The sequence below is a fragment of the Elephas maximus genome, chromosome 16 (assembly GCF_024166365.1).
Source record: "Elephas maximus indicus isolate mEleMax1 chromosome 16, mEleMax1 primary haplotype, whole genome shotgun sequence".
Taxonomy (NCBI): Eukaryota; Metazoa; Chordata; class Mammalia; order Proboscidea; family Elephantidae; genus Elephas; species Elephas maximus.
In genome coordinates this window covers 24,913,906-24,933,130 of record NC_064834.1, presented here as the reverse complement: position 1 = coordinate 24,933,130, position 19,225 = coordinate 24,913,906, and the positions used below count along the sequence as shown (strand labels likewise).

The 19,225-nt window shown below is 41.5% G+C and overlaps 1 pseudogene; it reads left to right on the top strand.

Annotated features, from left to right (window-relative positions):
* The first annotated feature begins 14,908 nt into the window (after positions 1 to 14,908).
* On the top strand, positions 14,909 to 15,347 carry LOC126059983 (elongin-C-like; annotated as a pseudogene).
* The last annotated feature ends 3,878 nt before the right edge of the window (positions 15,348 to 19,225 follow it).

Genomic DNA, 19,225 nt, shown 5'->3' with positions numbered 1-19,225 from the left:
GCAGGAGAGCTCAACTTCCTTAGCAAGGCTTTGTGTGTGAAATCGGAACTCAGCTGTAGGGAAGAAGCTCTTCAGGTTCTCTCTGCTCCCACTTTCTTCCTCATTCTGTAGCTATACTTTGATATGTACAGTACTGCCTTTGCTTGTATTCTCCCTAATCATGCACCTGATGGACCATGCACGGGACTGTGTTACTATTTTCAGCAGACAGGCAAATCTTTCTTTTCTGATTCTGAATAACACATTGTCCAAGAATTAATTTCTCTCTCCTCTGTGCTCCCATGACCAAAGGTACTTCTATTTTAACATAAATAAATTGCCTTAGATACTGTGTAGCCAATCAAACCACAAATGTTCCCCTAGATTATATTCCTTGAGTTAAGAGAGTGTCTCCATTATCAATGTATCTGCCAAGGTACCTGGCATAGTATCTGATGGTGCCAAGGGATAGCTGTGGATATTAGAGTGTCCCATCTGCAGCCATTCTGAACAAACATGTGTGGTTGTTAGGTGCTGTTGAGTCGATTCCGACTCATAGCGATCCCATGTGACAGAGTAGAACTACCCGATAGGGTTTCCTAGGCTGTAGTCTTTACAGAAAGATTGCAAGGTCTTTCTTCTGCAGAGCCAATGGGTGGGTTCAAACTACCAACCTTTCAGTTAGCAGCCAAGCACTTAACCATGGCTGCTTACATGTACTTCAACGGAAAAGTGTACTTAGCAAACTATCCCCAGCTCACTTCTCCCACCCTCCAATCAGATTGTCCATCCCAAGCCTCTCTTCTAAATTTGATATATATTTATATAAAAATTTATATAAATATAAATTACAGAGCTTCCTGACGTTTGGGAGAAGAGATATGGTTAATATTTTTCAGCCTATTTGTCAGGATCAATGCTAAATAATCCTACCTGAAGCCCCAAAGGGAAAAGTACTATTATTATGCTGTATTTCAGATGAGAAAACTGCAAAGATTAAGTAACTACCCAGAGTCACCAATAGGAAACAAAGTCAAATACTCAGAAATTGCTAGAAGATGGAATAAATGGTGCTTATCACTAACTCTCAGCTTTCCCTTGAAACTTCTGTGGGAGGAGCCAAGAACCGGAGTAAGATATAAGCAGTCCCTCATTTCATTCCATAGCATTTTAGGTACACGCACATACAAGACTGGACTAAGTGCTCAGTGTACTTAGCCCTGGGTGGTGCAAACAGTTAATACAATACACTGCTAATTGAGCCAAAAGATTGGTGGTTTGAGCCCACCCAGAGGTGCCTCGGAAGAAAGGGCTGGTGATCTACTTCTGAAAAATCAGCCATTGAGAATCCTACGGAGCACAGTTCTACTCTGACACACATGGGTCACCATGGGTCACCAGAAGTTGGGGTTGCCATGAGTCAGAGTCAACTTTACCACAACTGGTTAACTAGTACTTACTCAAGGATACAAGAAATTATTGAAAGTATGGTAACCACACAGAACAGGAGCAAGTACAGCGTATCTCAGTGTAGCTTCTCGTGGCCCTTAGAACTGTTCATGGGGCACCAGCCAGCTGTTGGAGACAATCTCTATGGAAGGTAAGATCTAATGGGAACTGGAAAGCCCAGTTTTTGCTGCACCACAGACTTTCAGATCCAGGATTTCAACCCCATTCTGATGAATTTATACTAACAACCTGTGTGCCTGCATTAAGGGAATGTTTTCAAATATTGGATTCTCTTGGTTCTTGAACCAAATTCAGCCTTAGTAAGGTCACATGCTCCTCCAGGGAGGGAAACTAGTTAGTCCCCAGGGGCCCCTAAACAATCTCTTGGCCTCCAACTTCCCCAGCTGGGGAAACCAGATTCCTTTGCACTCAATAAACCTCAAAAAAATTTTGGTATAGTATTTCCAAAAGTGTGGACCATGGACCCCCTGTGTCAGAATTTCTTGGAATATTTGTTGGAAAAGTTCATGTCTCACCCACCCTGAACCTACTGAATTAGAAGATCTAGGATTGGAAACCAGAAATGGACATCCATTGAGGATGGCTGTATAAGAGTGGGATGTGGTAGCTTGCAAGAAGTCTCATTTACATGAGAATAACCTCCCATTTAAACATTCAAAACCCATTACTGTTGCAAACTTCTCATTCTAGTGCCTAGCTTTGTAGAAGGAGCCAGGGACCTAGAGTTTCAAGCTTACTTCAAATTGTACTCATTAAATCGCATGTTAATCATGGATCAGGGATTGCACATTATACAACTCATTAAGCTTTTGTATGTTCCTAGAAGACCACAGATTGTATAAAAACACAAATGATCGAGCGGTTAAAATAATTGGCTCTAATGAACAGCAAAATTAATTATGAATGACCACATTGCTTACCCAGTTGCCCTAAGTCATTAGCAGTTGTGATGGGCCGGGTGAAAATAAGATGTATTTTTGTTTCTACAATGTTCTCTACAAGCATCCACAGTAATCCCGGGATCTCATTGCCAGCACAGAGGATACACACGAGACAGTGCAATTGAGGTCATCGATGACCCTATAGAGAAAGGTTCATGGCAAATCCATACTAATTAATCTATTATGGGGTCCTGGATATATTATACAGCAGGAGGAAGATGGTTCACTTTTTTTTTTTTTAGTTAAATGAGCTATTTTGTGCCTCTAAGATGTTTTCTGATTAGCTAAGCAGTGACTTCTGAAATTAGCATTTCCTCAAATGTGGAACACTAACACTAAGGGATGGTAGGGTGGAAGTAGAAGGGGGTGTGGAGGCCGCATTCTTGGGTCCCTTTTGGAGGATCACAATTCCAACTAGCGTATTAAAGTTTCTGCCAAGCCAGCAGTAAATTGCCAAGCTCACCGAAGTTCTCTATTAGTCCAGATTCTTGGCCACGGGCAGCAGGATGAACTGCCTAACCCAAGGAGAAAAGGGAGTCATTGAGAGGACTTAACGTAGCTCCGAGAATAGGCAGGAAGGCTGGCAAACCCAGGAAGCCAGGGGCAGAAAAGCAGCAGAACCGTCTGGTTAAGATTCAGCACAGCCTGTGGTTCTCCATTCTGGTTCCTTAGCGGCGTGATCTCGTCTCATCTCTTCCTTTGTCTTTGTGTCCTGTTCCAGATGGACCATTTCAGGAAGAAGCATGAGAACAGACAAGCTCAGGCTAGAGGCTTGCTCTCTGACTCATGGGGGCAGAGAAAATAATTACCTGCCCCATCAAATTCCTCACAGAAGGCTCTCATTTCCTGACTTGCTCCCTCCCTTTAGGGAGCTCCTTCCTCCTGGACTCATGCACCAGGTAACAATTTTCCAGCTCAACTTTGTTTAACCCAGCATTTTTCAAAATTATTCAATCACTATTTCTTCACATAACACCTATTAACAGTGGAAGACAATTTTCGAAATGACAATAAATGGGGTGTATGATTAGCATGTCTGTGGGGTACCTGATTAATGTGTATCATACACAATTAGTACATCCTGTCATTAGAATAAAGGGTTCCTGGGTGGCGCAAACATTTTATGCTCAACTACTAACCTAAAGGTTGATGATTCAAACCCAGGCAGCACCACTGTGGAAGAAAGTCCTGGCTATCTGCTTCCATAGATTGCAGCCAAGAAAACCCCATGGAGCAGTTCTACTCTATAACACATGAGGTCGCCATGAGTCAGAATTGATTTGATGGCAACTGGTTTATTTTCGTTTGGTCATTACCATGCTTGATTTTAAAGGTGGACTGAGCTGTTGTATGTGTTTGCAATGGCATTCTGAACAGGCCATCCCTGGGAAGGTGGATGTTCGGGGACAAATCACCCTTTTTTTTAACATGAACTTTGGTTGAAATGAATTCCAAGGGTAGTCTTGATGGGGAGAAAGTAAACAAGAGGGCATCCGAGGGTGCTGAAGGGGGTCTGTACCTTATGGTCTCAGTAATAGTGAGCAAGAGGGAGATTTTGTTGTTCCTCTTTCCATTAATCAAATTACAATAATCTCCATGGCACTTTATAGTTCACAGCGTGCTTCCACCCACCTTACCTCATACGAGCCTGGGTTTCTCTAAGCTCCAGCTCGCAGACCTGCCTCCTCCTCGTTCAGCAGTAGGCTGCCTCCCTAAGTCACTGCCTAGAAGTGTCTCTGACTATGAAATGTCACCAGCAATAAAACCTCATGCCTGGGTCTTACATGATGCTAACTGAGGGAAAGACGCTATCCTCCGTGCCCCGGTAGCATTGAGTCTTCTGTTGTTTGTGTCTTCAGTTTTCCCACACTTTGGGTCCAGAGTATTCACAGTCAGATTAGTCCCTAGAGAGGGAATAAGCTCAATGCAGGGGAAATGAAGGCCAGCGGGGATGCAGCTGGCCCACACATGACAGAGAAGGGAGCAAAGCCGAGACTCACAAGCCTGGGTAGTAGAGAGTCGTCCAGCCACTTACAGAGGCCCCGAAAGGAGAAAGAGACGCTCTGCATACTGACTCTGCTTTGTGGTTGTCGTAGCTACTGAGCAGTTGGCCCCAAATTATGGTGACCCTATGCACAACAGAAAGAAACACTGCCCAGTCCTGTGCCATTTGCACGACAGGTTGTGGATTAAACTGTTATGATCCTTATGGTTTTCATTGGCTGGTTTCCTAAGTAGGTCACCAAGCCTTTCTTACTACTCCATCTTAGTCTGAAAGCATCCCTGAAACCTGTTCAGCATTGTAGCAACATACAAGCCTCCACTGACAGACAGGTGGTAGCTACACTTGAGGTGCATGGGCCAGGAATTCAACCCAGGTTTCCTGCATGGAAGGTGAGAATTCTACTCCCGAACCACTATTACCCTCCCCCTCCCCCCACTCTGCAATAACCGTGCCTGAAACAGGCATGAGCTCTGTCAGCCCCTTTCTTCCTCTGCCTCTGCCCAGACCATGTCTGACACTAAAGGCTTGACCCTTTTAAGTCTAGCTGTGCCTGGTCTGGCAGCATGGTAACTGCTCCTTCCCTACCAATGTAACCCACACCCATGCACTGAACTAAAAAACAAAAAAAAACATTGCTGTCTAATTGATTCTAACTCATAATGACCCTATAGGTAGAGCTCCAATACTGAACCTGACTAATATACCACTCTGACAATTTTGCTTCTTCCCACTCCAGTTTCCCAGTTAGATTACACCCAGGCCCCACATCCAGGATCTCTGGAGCTGACCATGTTTCCTGTACTTTCTCATTGACTCTGATGAACCTCTCTATCAGATAGAATTAGATTTAGCTGCACCTAAAACCCAAAATAAAATGGCTTGAATACCCAAAGTTTGTTTCCTCATGTGAAAGAAGTCCAAAAGTGGTAAGTGATTCAATACTGGCAAGCTGACTTCACAAAGTCATTAGAGAACTCAGCCTCCTCCTAGCTTTCTGTCCCACAAGGACTTTCATGGTTCAAAATGACTGCTGGAGCTCCGCCCATCACGTTCATATTTTAAGCAGCAGGAAAGAAGAAGGAGTCAAGACACAAGAGACTTTCTCCAGATGTCTGTATCTTTTTTAAGGACCATCTCCAGAATTCTCTCACAATTTCCACTTTATTTCAATGGCTAGAACTTAGATACATTGCCATATATAGCTTCTAGGGAGACTAGAATATGTAGTCTTATAGTTGGATACATTGCCACTCCCAGTAATACAGGGGTTCTGTTAGTGTATTAGTTAGGATCAAGTTCACCTTAATGTAGGCAGTCCAGGGCTGGTTTGGTGACTCCACAATTACCAGGGTTACAGGCTCCTTTTGCTCTCCTCATCATGGGATTCCACTTTATGATCCATGATGGCTGCTCCTGCTCTATCCTTCATAACTACAATCCAACTACTTAAGAGAAAGAAAGGTAGGAGACTTCAGAGACACCTCTTAAAGGTTTTTGTGTCCCTTCTGCTTGCATCCCATTGACTAGAGCTTACTTATATGGCCATACGCAGCTTCGAGAGAGACAGAAATCTCAGAGCATCTGGCATGTTTTATATTCCAGGCCCACCCAGCTTTAACAAAGAAACAAAAGATTATTGGTTACTTAAAAAAATGTTTTTTCCACCCATTCCTGGTCATGATATAGGTTTAGACTTGTGGATCGTTTTAAATTAGCCCTTTGGCAGAACTAGGTAGGGTTGCGTTTGTAAGCAGCAGCAGGCAGATGAATGAAAGAATGACTGAATGAAGTGAGGTTTTGGTTTCAACTCAACCACTGAGCATTTTATATGTGTCCCCTGCATTACAACTTAGGAAGGAACACACCAATAAAATTCTCAAGTTCAGCCCACCATCTTGAAATAAAGTAAGAGCCAATAAACCTTCTCAGATAGGCATTCCATGAGTAATTTTTATTTTGTCAAGTTCAGGAAAATTTTATAGAACTTTAGAGATTACAGACCTGCCTACCGAGCCTGAGCGAAGTCGACAGTTCTCAGTACATTGGGTTTGGAAAGGTTACAACAGCACCACGTTAACATCCAACTTCACATTGTGCTGGATACATGTACTGGTAAAAAATACTGTTCTTGCAATAAAAAAAAATTGGGGGATTGTATCCCAGCATTAGGAGTCCCTGGGTGGTGCAAATACTTAAGCTCTTGACTACTAACCAAAAAGTCAGCAGTTCAAGCCCACCCGGAGGTACCTCAGAAGAAAGAGGTGGCAATCTGCTTCTCAGAGGTCAAAACTCTATGAAGCACAGTTCTACTCTCCAATACATGGGGTAGCCATGAGTCAGACTAGACAGCAACTGATTTGTTTTTTTTTTTAATCCTTGCTTTGGCACTTTTTAGCTTTGTGACCATAAGCAAGTTACTTTACTTCCAGCTTTAGATTCTTCTTCTCTCTAAGGAAGATAATGTCACTGGGTTGTTTGAGAATTAAATGACCACACTTGAGGAAGCAGCTAGCACCATGTTGGGCCCATGGAAGACATTCAGTAAATGTCCTCTGAGTCTGAATTTACAGAAAGAAAAAGTTCAGTGCTATGCTAATTAAAGACAACGATCATCACTCTTTTTCACATGGACTTTACAAAAATCTCATTCTGAATTTCTCATTTTAGAAAAACAAAGTGAATATATTCAAAACTCTGTAGCTAGTGTAGTATTTAACACCATGAGTTAATCAGTTATTTTTTCATTAAAAAATATAAAAGTTCTATTGGAAATCATATCCATAAAGTCCATTTGGTTTTACAACTTAATTATATGTAGTAAAACTTTATAGCCACATTTAACAGGTATGAACCTAATTCTTTTTAAACAAAAGCAATGTCTGACTGGAAGTGAACCCTAAGTGAGAAAACAAAAAGGAACTCCCTTGAAATATTTCCTTAGTATTTATTTTTCATGAAAGGTCAGCTCAGCTAATGCACAGGTTTACTTAATGTCTTATTTGCGTTATCTCAATATTTTTAGTAAAACAAATTTGTTACTATGGTGTTCAATTTTAGCATTACCACAGAAGAGACCAGTATCAGGAAGGCAAAACTAACTCTGAGTTTTGCAATCACAAATTTTAGTCAATTGACCTTATATATTGATTAAAATAATTTTTAAAACTCAGGCAATAACTGAGAAAGATGAGTATTTTATATTAATCTCTTGCTCTATTTGGGAGGATCTGTCACTTTCTTTTATAATAAAACCAAAAAAGAAAACTAATCTATCAAGTGCTGAAAATACATTACTTTTAATCTTAATATACTTTGGAGTGAAATCAATCTAGAATTTCTACCTTATTTAATATACTCCTGTATAAAATAAAACATCTTTAAAAATTCTCAATAAAATCCATAAGACACCATTAGGTCCTTAAAATATGTTTCATATAGAATATTTACAACTCATAGCTTCAGAAGGTGCCAGCATACATATGCATGAGCAATAATATAGACTTCTTGGGTGATTATCTGAAATTCAGTTTGGTTCTCCAACTATTTATTGACTTGTGTATAATCAGAAATAACAAGTTTATGTAATGAATGCGATCTACACTTCACGAGACACCGTATCGGCATTACAAACCACCATTCATGGAGATCTCCACAATATACATGGCCGTACAGTAGGTTCTTGCATTTTTTTATATAAAGACATATAAAATACAGTCCCTGCCTCAAGAAGTTTGTTATTATTATTCTTAATGTCACTGATGTCAACATATTACATTTCTACTGTGTTTTTAAATTTACAAAATACACTTCCATCCATTATTTTATTTAATACTTTCAATATCCTTGTAAGGTAATTGTAGAACAAGTAAAGCCATTTTCATTTTACAGGTGAAGTGAGCCTTGGCAGTTAGGCAGCCTGCTCAGGGCCACAAAGCTAGACTGATGGCAGAAGTAAGATAAGAAACACAAGTCTACCTAAAGATTTTCCCACTATAATAAATTCCTTGAAAACATTTATTTAGGAAGTCCAGACATATTTATACAATGTATAGAACAGCGTGGTCAATGCAAAGGCCAGATGACCAGTGTAAGATGCATTAAGGAAGCAGCACGCCTAGAACTCTAGGCTTGCATACTCCGCACAGGCTTTAGGGAGAAGGCGAATGCTAACTGGTCATGAAAGATGGTTCAATACAGACAGCGGACAGGGTAAGCTGTGTTGCTGGAACTGCAACCCTCCCCGGAGTACAATAAGCTGGGGACAATTCATGTGTCTTTTAACCTTAACTACATAATGCCTAGGGCAGGCCCCCTGTACATTGTAGGCTGTTGAAGAGTATCCCTGGCCTCTTACCATAGCAGGCTCTCAATAAACGCTTGGTGAAATAAATGGAGAGATGAATGAATACGTGAATGGATAAACTCACATACTTCTATAGTGTTTGGGGATTTGGAAATCTCATTCCATTTCCGAATGAGTCTGTTCATTTATTTATTTATCTGTTCCTTTATACCACTGGTTCTCAAGTGGGGATAATTTTGCCCCACCCAGGGGATTTTTGGCAATGACTGGAGATATTCTGGTTGTCACCACTGGCAGAGTACTACTGGATTCTGGTGAGAAGAAGCTAGGGATGCTGCTAAACATCTTCCAATGCACAGAGCAGAGAATTATCCAACCCAAAGTGTCAGTAGTACCAAGGTTGAGAAAACTTGCTTTACAATAAGTTCTAGTAAAAATTATGGTTTAATGATGGGGATAGATGTTTTAAATAAGTAAACAAGTAGATTAATAATTATAAACTCTGGTAAGTACCACGAAGGAAAACCCAGGGTACTATTGGGAGAATCTGGATGCCTGTTGCTTCTGAGCCAAAAAGGATAACTTGGACAGCCTCCTGGAAAATCTTAGGCAAACTAATCAGAAACCCAAACACACCAGAGACCCAAGATAAAATAGGTGCCTTGATGAGGAAAAAAATTTTAGTATCTGAGCCAATTGTTCTGGTATTTTTTTCTCTGAAATGTGGTTATCATCCCCTCCCCCCCAAATAATACTGACAACATAAATTTAAAAATAAGCCAGATCATGTTTGGGACTCAATGAGACTCTCATTTCCTCTAAATGCAAAAATACATTTTTAACAATAGAGAACAGTGTGGGCTTTAGAATGACATCTGGTTTCTGTCCAATCTCCCTTTGCTAGGGGAATCTCTACTCCTTGTGATTCTGTGAAGCTGCTAATCATGGCACCTCCGTCTCTTCCATGGAAGTGGCCACAAAACACAAGCTGAACCAATCAGACACCCTCTTCTGGGCATCAGTGGGAAGGTCAATGCAGCTGATTTGTTTGATGTAGCATCCTAGAGAACACGTCCATGTATTCCTGCTGCCACGATGGCCAAGGATGCTGTGATACTTGCTTTCCAGTTACTCACCTTTCCTGGGCTCCTGTGAGGAAGCTAGCGTTTCTCTGATAAATTACTTTCTCTGCTTGAGTTGGCCAGAGTTATCATCTGTTGCTTGCAACCAAAGAACCCTACTTGATATAGTTTGGTGCTTTGATTTAAGAATGGATAGTGTCTCAGAGAGGGAAGTAGAAAGAACCAGAACTTTCTTTTTTCCACTTGCTTATCTATCCTTAAAATCCCAGCCCCATCACACCTGCCCTTGGAGCTTTCACTGATCATTTCAATTTAGGCTCACCTCTCTGTCTTCCTAACCCCTGTGGAGAGATAATATTTCCTGAAACGATCATTATTTACTTAACACATGTTGTCTTTTACTGTTAGTGTCTTTCCCTAAACCGTAAGGTCTTTGAAGGCAGGACCGCCTGGAGTATTCCTTCCTATCCTTCACAGTGCCAAGTGAATACTCAATCGTTGTTGTTGTAGGATGCCATTGAGTCAATTTTTGAGTTGTAGCAACTCCATATGACAGAGTAGAACTGCCCCATAGGGTTTTCTAGGCTGTAATCTTTATGGAAGCAAATTGCTGGGCCTTTCTGCCACGGAGTTGATGGTGGGTTTGCACTGCCAACCTTTCGGTTAGCAGCCAAGTGCTTAACCGTTCTGTGTAACTTCTAATGTTTGTTGTTGTTTTAAACCACTAAGTTTGGGGGTAATTTGTTATTCAGCAATAGACAACTAATACAATAATTAATCCCATTATGGGAAAAACACAAGCCCTATGTTTATTTGAACTATCAGAATGAAAGAAAGAGGGACAAATTTATTCATTTCCTTCAGGAAAGAGTTCCTATAGACAAAGCCACCATTTTATGCAATGGCTTAACTCCACTTAGAGACTAAAGGCAAGACAAAAACAGCTGGCATATTATGCCGATCGTAACTCTTAACATGTCCACTACTTAATAAACATAGAACCTTTCTAGGTGTTATCTTTTACTAAGAGAAGAACAGGGTGGATTTCTCATAGAAAACAGTCTTCTGAAAGAAGCTGGGAAAAAAACATTAAGGGTAGAGACACCATATTTTTGAACTCCAAATTACAAAGTATGGTGGTTGACATTTATGAAGACAATGGGGTAGAATATTTGAAACCAAGACAGTCCTAGAAGATCCAAATATATGGTATCAGTACCTAAAGCTGACTGGTGTCTTAAATCATGTTAAAGACTGAATTTAAACTTTGGAAATAGACAACTGTTTTATTCATGATGTTTCAATTTGTCAATGAGAAGGAAAACAGCTTCAAAAAAAAGTACTATCCTGAGAAGGCTAATTATGATTATTTTTTTAAATAATACTGACTAGGAAAAGGCCTGCTAAGAAATGGAAAAATCAAGGTATAGTATCTCTTCTCAGTCACAATTTTAATAACTAAAGAGGACCTGAATGTTAAGTCTAAAAGACTATTTTCTTCATTTTTTTTTGACAGATTATATGAGTAGACATTTGATAATTCTATCTAATAAATTCACCATTACTTAATTTTTATGTAGAGATATTAACATACCTTAGACTAAATATATATGTGTGTGTGTATATATATATATATGTTGTTGTTTGCCATCAATTCTGACTCATAATACCCTATACGACAGAGTAGAACTGCTCCATAGGGTTTTCTAGGTTGTAATCTTTACGGGAGCAGATTACCAGGTCTTATCTCCCTCAGAGCCACTGGTGGGTTTAAACCATGACCTTTTGGTTAGCAGGCAATTGCTTAACCGTTGTGCCACTGGGGACCGCTCGATATCGCTCTATCTATATATTTATGTATATGCATGTATGTAAAGAAGGCTCATTAACAACCTGCAATATGTAGATGACACAACTTTCCTTGTTGAAAGTGAAGAGGACTTTTCGAAGCACTTATTGACAAAGATCAAAGACCACAGCCTTCAGTATGGATTACACCTCAACATAAAGAAAACAAAATCCTCACAACTGGACCAATAAGCAACATCATCATAAACAGAGAAAAGATTGAAGTTGTCAAGGATTTCATTTTACTTGGATCCACAATCAACAGCCATGGAAGCAGGAGTCAAAAAATCAAAAGACACATTGCACTGGGCAAATCTGCTGCAAAGGATCTCTTTAAAGCATTGAAAAGCAAAGATGTCACCTTGAAGATAAAGGTGCGCCTGATCCAAGCCATTGTATTTGCAATTATATCATATGCACGTGAAAGCTGGACAATGAATAAGGAAGACTGAAGAAGAACTGACGCCTCTGAATTGTGGTGTTGGCGAAGAATATTGAATATAACATGGACTGCCAAAAGAATGAACAAATCTGTCTTGGAAGAAGTACAACCAGAATGCTCCTCAGAAGCAAGGATGGTGAGACTGCATCTTACATACTTTGGACATGTTGTCAGGAGGGATCTGTCCCTGGAGAAGGACATCATGCTTGGCAGGGTATAGCGTCAGCGGAAAAGAGGAAGACCCTCAGCAAGATGGATTGACACAGTACCTGCAATGATGAGCTCAAGCATTAACAAGGATTGTAAGGATGGCGCAGGACTGGGCAGTGTTTCATTCTGTGGTACATAGGGTCACTATGAGTCAGAACCGACTGGATGGCACCTAACAAAAACAACAACATATATGTATGTATATATATACACACTTACACATACATATGTGTATGTGCATGTACATGAATATATGTGTGAGTGTGTATACAGATTTCATAAAAGATTTATAAAGAAATGTGGCTGCATTCTAATGAACATAACTAAGGTTATACACCTAAATAAGATTTATCTCCTATGCAGTTTATAAACTTATTCCTAAGACATTGTCATTGCTCAAAATACTTTTAGAACTCCTTATTTGATATATTCTTTCAGTGCTGGCAAATAATTTAGTGGTGAGGAACAGAAACCTGAATTGGAACTTTCTGGGTTCCAACCCTGGGCCATGGTAGTTGAAACCTCAGCACTGGGTGAACAGGCCAGAATGAGCATAAGTCAGAGGGCCAAAAGGATTAACAAAGGAAAGGTGCCCACAAAGGCAATTCTGGAAACATTATTTGAAAAATGGGAGAGGAAACAGGAGACAAGGAAAAGGAAGACGGAGCTTAAAGATGAAAGGAGTTGACAGGGAGTCTTCGGGCTTTGGAACCAGAAGTTATCTGTGCTTTTCCTTAATATTTGGTTTGTGTTCCTTTCTTCATGTTGGCTGCTAGGAAGCTCGAAGACTTGTAACATACATCTTGTAATGTAAAGAACTTAAAAATTATTATGTTCATTAACTTTATCTTTAGTTTTATTTTGTTTTTCCTACTGCTATATCCTTCTCACCCTATTCCTCTTCGATTTTTTTATTGTGTTTCTTTGTATCGGAGCCCTGGTGATGCAGTGGTTAAAAGCTCAGCTGCTAATCAAAAGGTTGGCAGTTCGAATCTACCAACCGCTACTTGGAAACCCCATGGAACAGTTCTACTCTCTCCTATAGGCTCACCATGAGTCGGAATTAACTCAACGGCAATAGGTTTTGGTTTATAGGTTCTTTGTATCACCTAAGATGGAAGGAAAATAAGTAAACAAACACACTGCATCTAGACTAGAAATGCATGGTCTGTATCATGCCCTGTGAAGTCCTTCATGGTCTGAGCCAGCCTAGGTCTCCAACCCCATCCTGCTCCTCTCTTCACTTTACTTATTATACCCCAGAAACAGTGGTAATCTTCTGTTCTTCAAACATCCAAGCTTCTTTCCACCTCAGGACCTTTGCATTTGCTATTTCTCCGTCTGGAATACTCTCTCTCTCTGCATCTTTTTATGTTAGCTCCTTCTCACTGGGAAATGCAAATTTATTTAAAATGATCTTTTTAAAATATAATAAAACTACAAAAATTAACAATACTTCATTTACATGAGATCTTTCTGTTTAAAAATTATAGTCACACACTTTATCTCATTTGAGAATGTAAAGCACTATTTGAGGTACACAGGGTAAGCATTCATACCCCCACTTAAATACAAGGATGTTGGGAGGCTGAGTGGCTTGCTTAGGGCCACATAGTAATACGTATCTGAGACAGGATGCAAATTTACCCCTCTATTGCTGAGCATTGTTATAACCCTGTAATAGAAATGATTAAGCACTTGACTACTAACTGAAAGGTGTGTGGTTCAAACCTACCCAGAGACACCTCAGAAGACAGGCCTGGAAATCTGCTTCCGAGAGGTCACAGCCTTGAAAACCCCATGGAGCAGTTCTACTTTGCACATATAGAACCATCATGGGTTGGAACTGATGGCAAACTGGGTTGTTTTTGTTTTGTTTTGTTTCATTAGCAGAAAAAAAGCACTGGCTTAAGAGTGAGGAGGTCTGATATCCAGCACCAGTCCAGTTACTAAATAGATGTAAGATTTTGGCCAGATCGTGTAAATTCTCTAGACCTCACATCCACCATCTATAAAATGAGGGTTTACATAAATTCAAGTTTGGAAATTAGCAGTGTTAGAGCCAAATATGGCCAAATTCAGTAGGCCTGCACTTTCTTAAACACACATACACACATGAAATGCACCTGAGAGCAAATTCCCACTGGGTAATCACTGAACAGAACCTAGCAGTCCTAGCCTCCTTTGGACCCGGCATGCCGCGGTCCCCCACCACTCCTACATGTCTTGTGCACAGCCTGACTCTATCATTTACCTTAGCTGCTTCCAACCTCTAGGCATTAGAGTTTGAAACTTCGTCTAAATAACTGCTAAGATCTCTTTCTGTTCTAAATTAGATGAATCTATGTTCCTTCAATTCTAAAGTCCCATGAGTTAAGCTACCAAATGTAATATCTGAAAAACCCAAACAGTCAAAAATAGCAGTTGTCTCTATCCAGTCCTCCTAAAAGAATAGAAACAAGGGAACACATGATGGGCGCAGCACGTTAAGAAGAAGTGGGTCGGGCTTAGAAGGCAATGTGACGGCCTTTACTCTGGATCTGTCTAACCCATCACTATGAGGTCCAGAGCTAGCACACATGTTCAACAGGATTTAAAAGAAAATCACTGGGGCCCTGGAGTACAGCTATGGCGGTGTGCCGAGGCCTGGCTGCAGTGGCTGTGAGGGCTACGGGACTTACCAGAAAAAAGTTCTGTGGAATCGAAGCAGAATTTCTTAAGAGCATAATAGAGCGAGAGGAGAAGACGTATGGTGGCTGAGAAGGCCCAGATGTCGTGTATGTGAAATTGGTATCTTCTGATGGTCATCAATTTATTGTAAAAAAGAGAACACGCACTAACATCAGGAACAATGAAAGCCGTGTTGAGTGGCCCAGGTCTGTTTGCTGAGAATGAAACCACCGAGGTCAATTTTGGAGAGCTCCCTTCACGTGTGCTGTCAAAAGTATGCGTGTATTTTACCCACAAGGTTCCCTACGCTAACAGCTCCACCGAGATTCCCCAGTTCCCAACTGTACCCGAAAGGGCACCGGAGCTGCTGATGGCTGCAAACTTCTCAGATTGTTAAATAACATAAATTATAATAAACTGTTAACTTCTCTCAGTATTAAAAAAAAATGACTGTGTGGCACATCATTAGACCTCGATGTTCAAGGCTAATTCTGTGAGCCTCTGCATTAATGGGGTGATATTCTGTTTGGCTTTATTCTATTAATATTTATAGAGTACTCATTACCATAGCAACTAAGTGCTTTCCGCAGAGAACTGATAAAATTACTAGGGCGAGGTGAATAGGAGAGGGGTGGACCACTGCAGGAGCTGAAATGAAGCTCCTGATCTCCCTCGAAATAACCCTTTCTTTCCTTTACCTGACAAAGCAGAGATCTTCTAGGGCACTTGTTTCACACCTTCCTCTTAGAATCCTAGCAATATCTAATCTTGTTTTCCTGGAGCTCATTTGAGCTCATTCTTGGCAAAAACGTGAAATATAAGTTTTGTCTTCGACCCTGACTTTGCCTGATTTGAACCACCAAACTTTCGGTTAGTAACCGAATGCTTAGCCATTTGTTTCACCCAAGGCCCGCATGATTAGTGGTAGGGGATACTAAAAAAAAATTAAGACATGCTGCTTGCCCCCATGATAGTTTAATCTAAAAAATCTAAAATCTAACAAGTTGCTGTCTGGTCCACTCCAACTCATGGCAACTTCATGTGTGTCACAGTAGAACTGTGCTCCATAAAATCTTCAATGGCTGACTTTTTGGAAGCAGTTTGCCAGGCCTTTCTTCTGAGGTGCCTCTGGGTGAACTCAATCCTCCAACCTTTCAGTTAGTAGTCGAGCACTTAACTGTTTGTGCCACCCAGGTACTTTTAGTTAAATCGAGTAGGAGAAAATACTTACAAAGAAAATGCTTTACCCAAAACAATGAGTTTCCATGGTGGGATTTTTGGCACTGATTCAGGAGGAACGCGGTGGGGTCTTCATGAGCTCCTCAGACCACACGACAGAGCTGACCACCAACTCTACCAGAGATAAGCCTGGCCCTGGCACAGGGTCTGAGGGCCATCCTCACCTGTTATGGTGTGGCAGGGCTGGTGGCTGCTCCTTACTCATCTTTGTGCAATCATAAAGAGACTATCTCAGACAAAGCCGGAAGCATCAACGCTCAAACCCAAGAGTTAAGATTTCGTCCTTGAAACTTGAAAGAGTTCGTTTTAGGATAAAGGAACGCATTCCTTTGCACTGTGGGTAGTAAATTCATTACCTCATCTGGAACTTGTTACTGCAAGAGCCTGTATAAACCAAAAATAAAATTACTGAGATGACGTTAGGGAAGCTTCCAATTCCATGAGGATCTACCAAGGATTTCCGGCTATGTCCTGACCACTACTTCAGACACGTTCATAATTTCTGAAGGTTCCATTCTCTTCCACTGGTGCCACTCCTGAGGCAGGGGCTGGATAGGAAGGATAGTTGCTAACAATTGAGGAATATCCTATATTCTAATGTTCTTTATAAGGCCACTATGAGTTGGAATCGACTTGACGGCAACAGGTTTGATTTTTTTTGTTTTAATGCTCTTTATTAGCATGATTTGCTTGCCAGATCACAAAAGAATAAATAAAGACCCCCTCCTCCCCATCATCCAGACCTTGGCAAAATTGTCCAGCAAAGGGCAATGGTCCGACCATTGAAGAATAACTGGAAGGCCTAACTTCAGCACTCAAGAAAGAAAGGGGAAACCACACATCTCAACTTTTTCAACAGTTTACTTGTCCAGAGTTGAAATTCTCTGGTTGATTAATTTCCAAAGATATCTTTACTCTGGTGCCCTAGTGGTGCAGTGGTTAAGAGCTCTGCTGCTAACCAAAAGGTCGGCAGTTCAACTCCGCCAGCCGCTCCTTAGTAGTAACCTTACAGGCCAGTTCTACTCTGTTCTATAGGGTCGCTATGAGTAGGAATTGACATGATGGCAACAGGTTTGGTTCTTTTTCTTTTCTTTTTTTTTTGGTATCTTTATTGCATGCAGCAACTTGGGATAGCTTTAGTTTCAGGGGGAGCAGACGGCCTCCCAGGAGGAGTGATAAGAGGAGCTCATGAAGCCTTTTTCTCCTTAGTGCCCTTTTGCCTTACAGGCAGTCCCCCAGTTATGAACATCCGATTTACCGACAATTCATATTTGCCTTTAAATGTTATGTAAATTTGCCTTCACTCTGAAATGATTGAACCAACCCCTACTTGCAGCAAATTCTTCATCACCATCACCTTCACTTGCTGCACGTGCAGGCTTTCAATCACTGAAAAGGCTTCGAGCCTTTGCTTGCACTAAATTAAGGCTAAATAAGAACTATATGCGCCTGTTCCAACTTACCCACAAATTCAATTTAAAACACCCGTAGAAATGGAGCTCGTTTGTAACCCGGGGACCGCCTGTATTGGTTAATGCCCCAAATACCACTGGGTCATAGCACAGCTTCATCACTGTAGATAAGTGACTCTCAAACCTCAGTGTGCTGCAGGATCACCTGGAAGGTTTGTTAAAATAGATCGCTGGGCCCCACCTTCCAGAGTTTCTGAATCAGTAGGTCTGTGGTAGGGTCCAAGAATTTGAATTTTAACGAATTCCCAGGTGATGTAACTGGCCAGGAACCATGGAGAACCATTGTTCTAAGTCACGATACTCATTCAAAAGCAAGTCTTCGTCTGGGATGGATTACACTGAAGTTCAGCCCCTTACACCCGAGGGTAGAGAAAGTTTCTAAGAACAGGGTTAGATTGAAGAAGGGGAAGACTGAGGCTTGTGTTCAGCACTTCACTGTTTTTGCCCAGCAGAGGGTTTTTGGCTGCTCCCTACACCCCAGTTCTCACACATCCACCTGGCTCCCTTACTCCTGACCCATCTTCCCAGGAAATGGGAGCAAAGAAAGAGCCCTCCCTGCCTTTCACTCCCAGCCACCTCCCAGGCTGGCAGCTCAGCTGTCACTCTTGCCAATCTCCCTGGCAGGCAACAGCTGCTCCCAGGCCTGGGGGAACTGGCCTGTCAAGGAGTGACTGGCCCAGGCTGTGAATTGCAAATCAACCCAGTACAGGCCCAAGCTCCCTGCCCAAGTGACAGGTGTCCTGGGGGAGGGCCCCTTCCCCACTCCACATACACATACACACACCAACAACCAGCCATGCTTACCAGCAGGATGCTTCAAGAGGCCCCTGTTTCTTCCACTCACACAGGGATCCTTCGAGGCTGCTCTTTTGGCTCAAAGTATCACACTCAGCCTCAAACCAAGACAGCAAAGATACAAGGAAAAGCCTCAGTCACCACAAAGTATAGCAGGGAGAACGGGGGGAATCCGGGGAGGAGGAAATAATTTGCTACTCAAAGCAAATATCAGTCACCAGTATTTGATTCTGGAATCTTGATATGTTTAGTCTCTTTTATACACACATGCCAGTTTAGAGAAGCTCCACATTGGGTAGAGAAGATAAGGAAAATAATGGATAAAGCCACAGAACGGTTTTGGGGTACCTAGGGTCTCTGGTTTTGCCCACGGAATAAGATGGAAAGGAGTAGTTCTGTCTGTGCCAGCTTGCTCTTCTTTTCAAATACCGATCAACTGAGAAGTGAAAAAAAAAAAAAAAAAAAGTTTGTATTCACTCATGATCTTTCTCACTCTCCGCAGAAGGACTTGCCTTGTTCTGGAAGCACTGGCTGCTTAGACCTCACTTACCTGATCATCGGTGGAGATACAGGTCGGGCTGGAAGGAGGCTGGATGGCACTCCTGGGCTCCTCCCCGCCCTCCCTAGTTCTCTTCTCCCTGCCACGCAAATGCCCACTCGTTTCCTCCTCTGGCGACACTTTACCACCACAGGCAAGGCCCCCTCACTTTCTGCAGAGGCTGAGCCTCTTTGGAAAACCTTCTAAGCCAGCACCATTCCAAACGCCTTA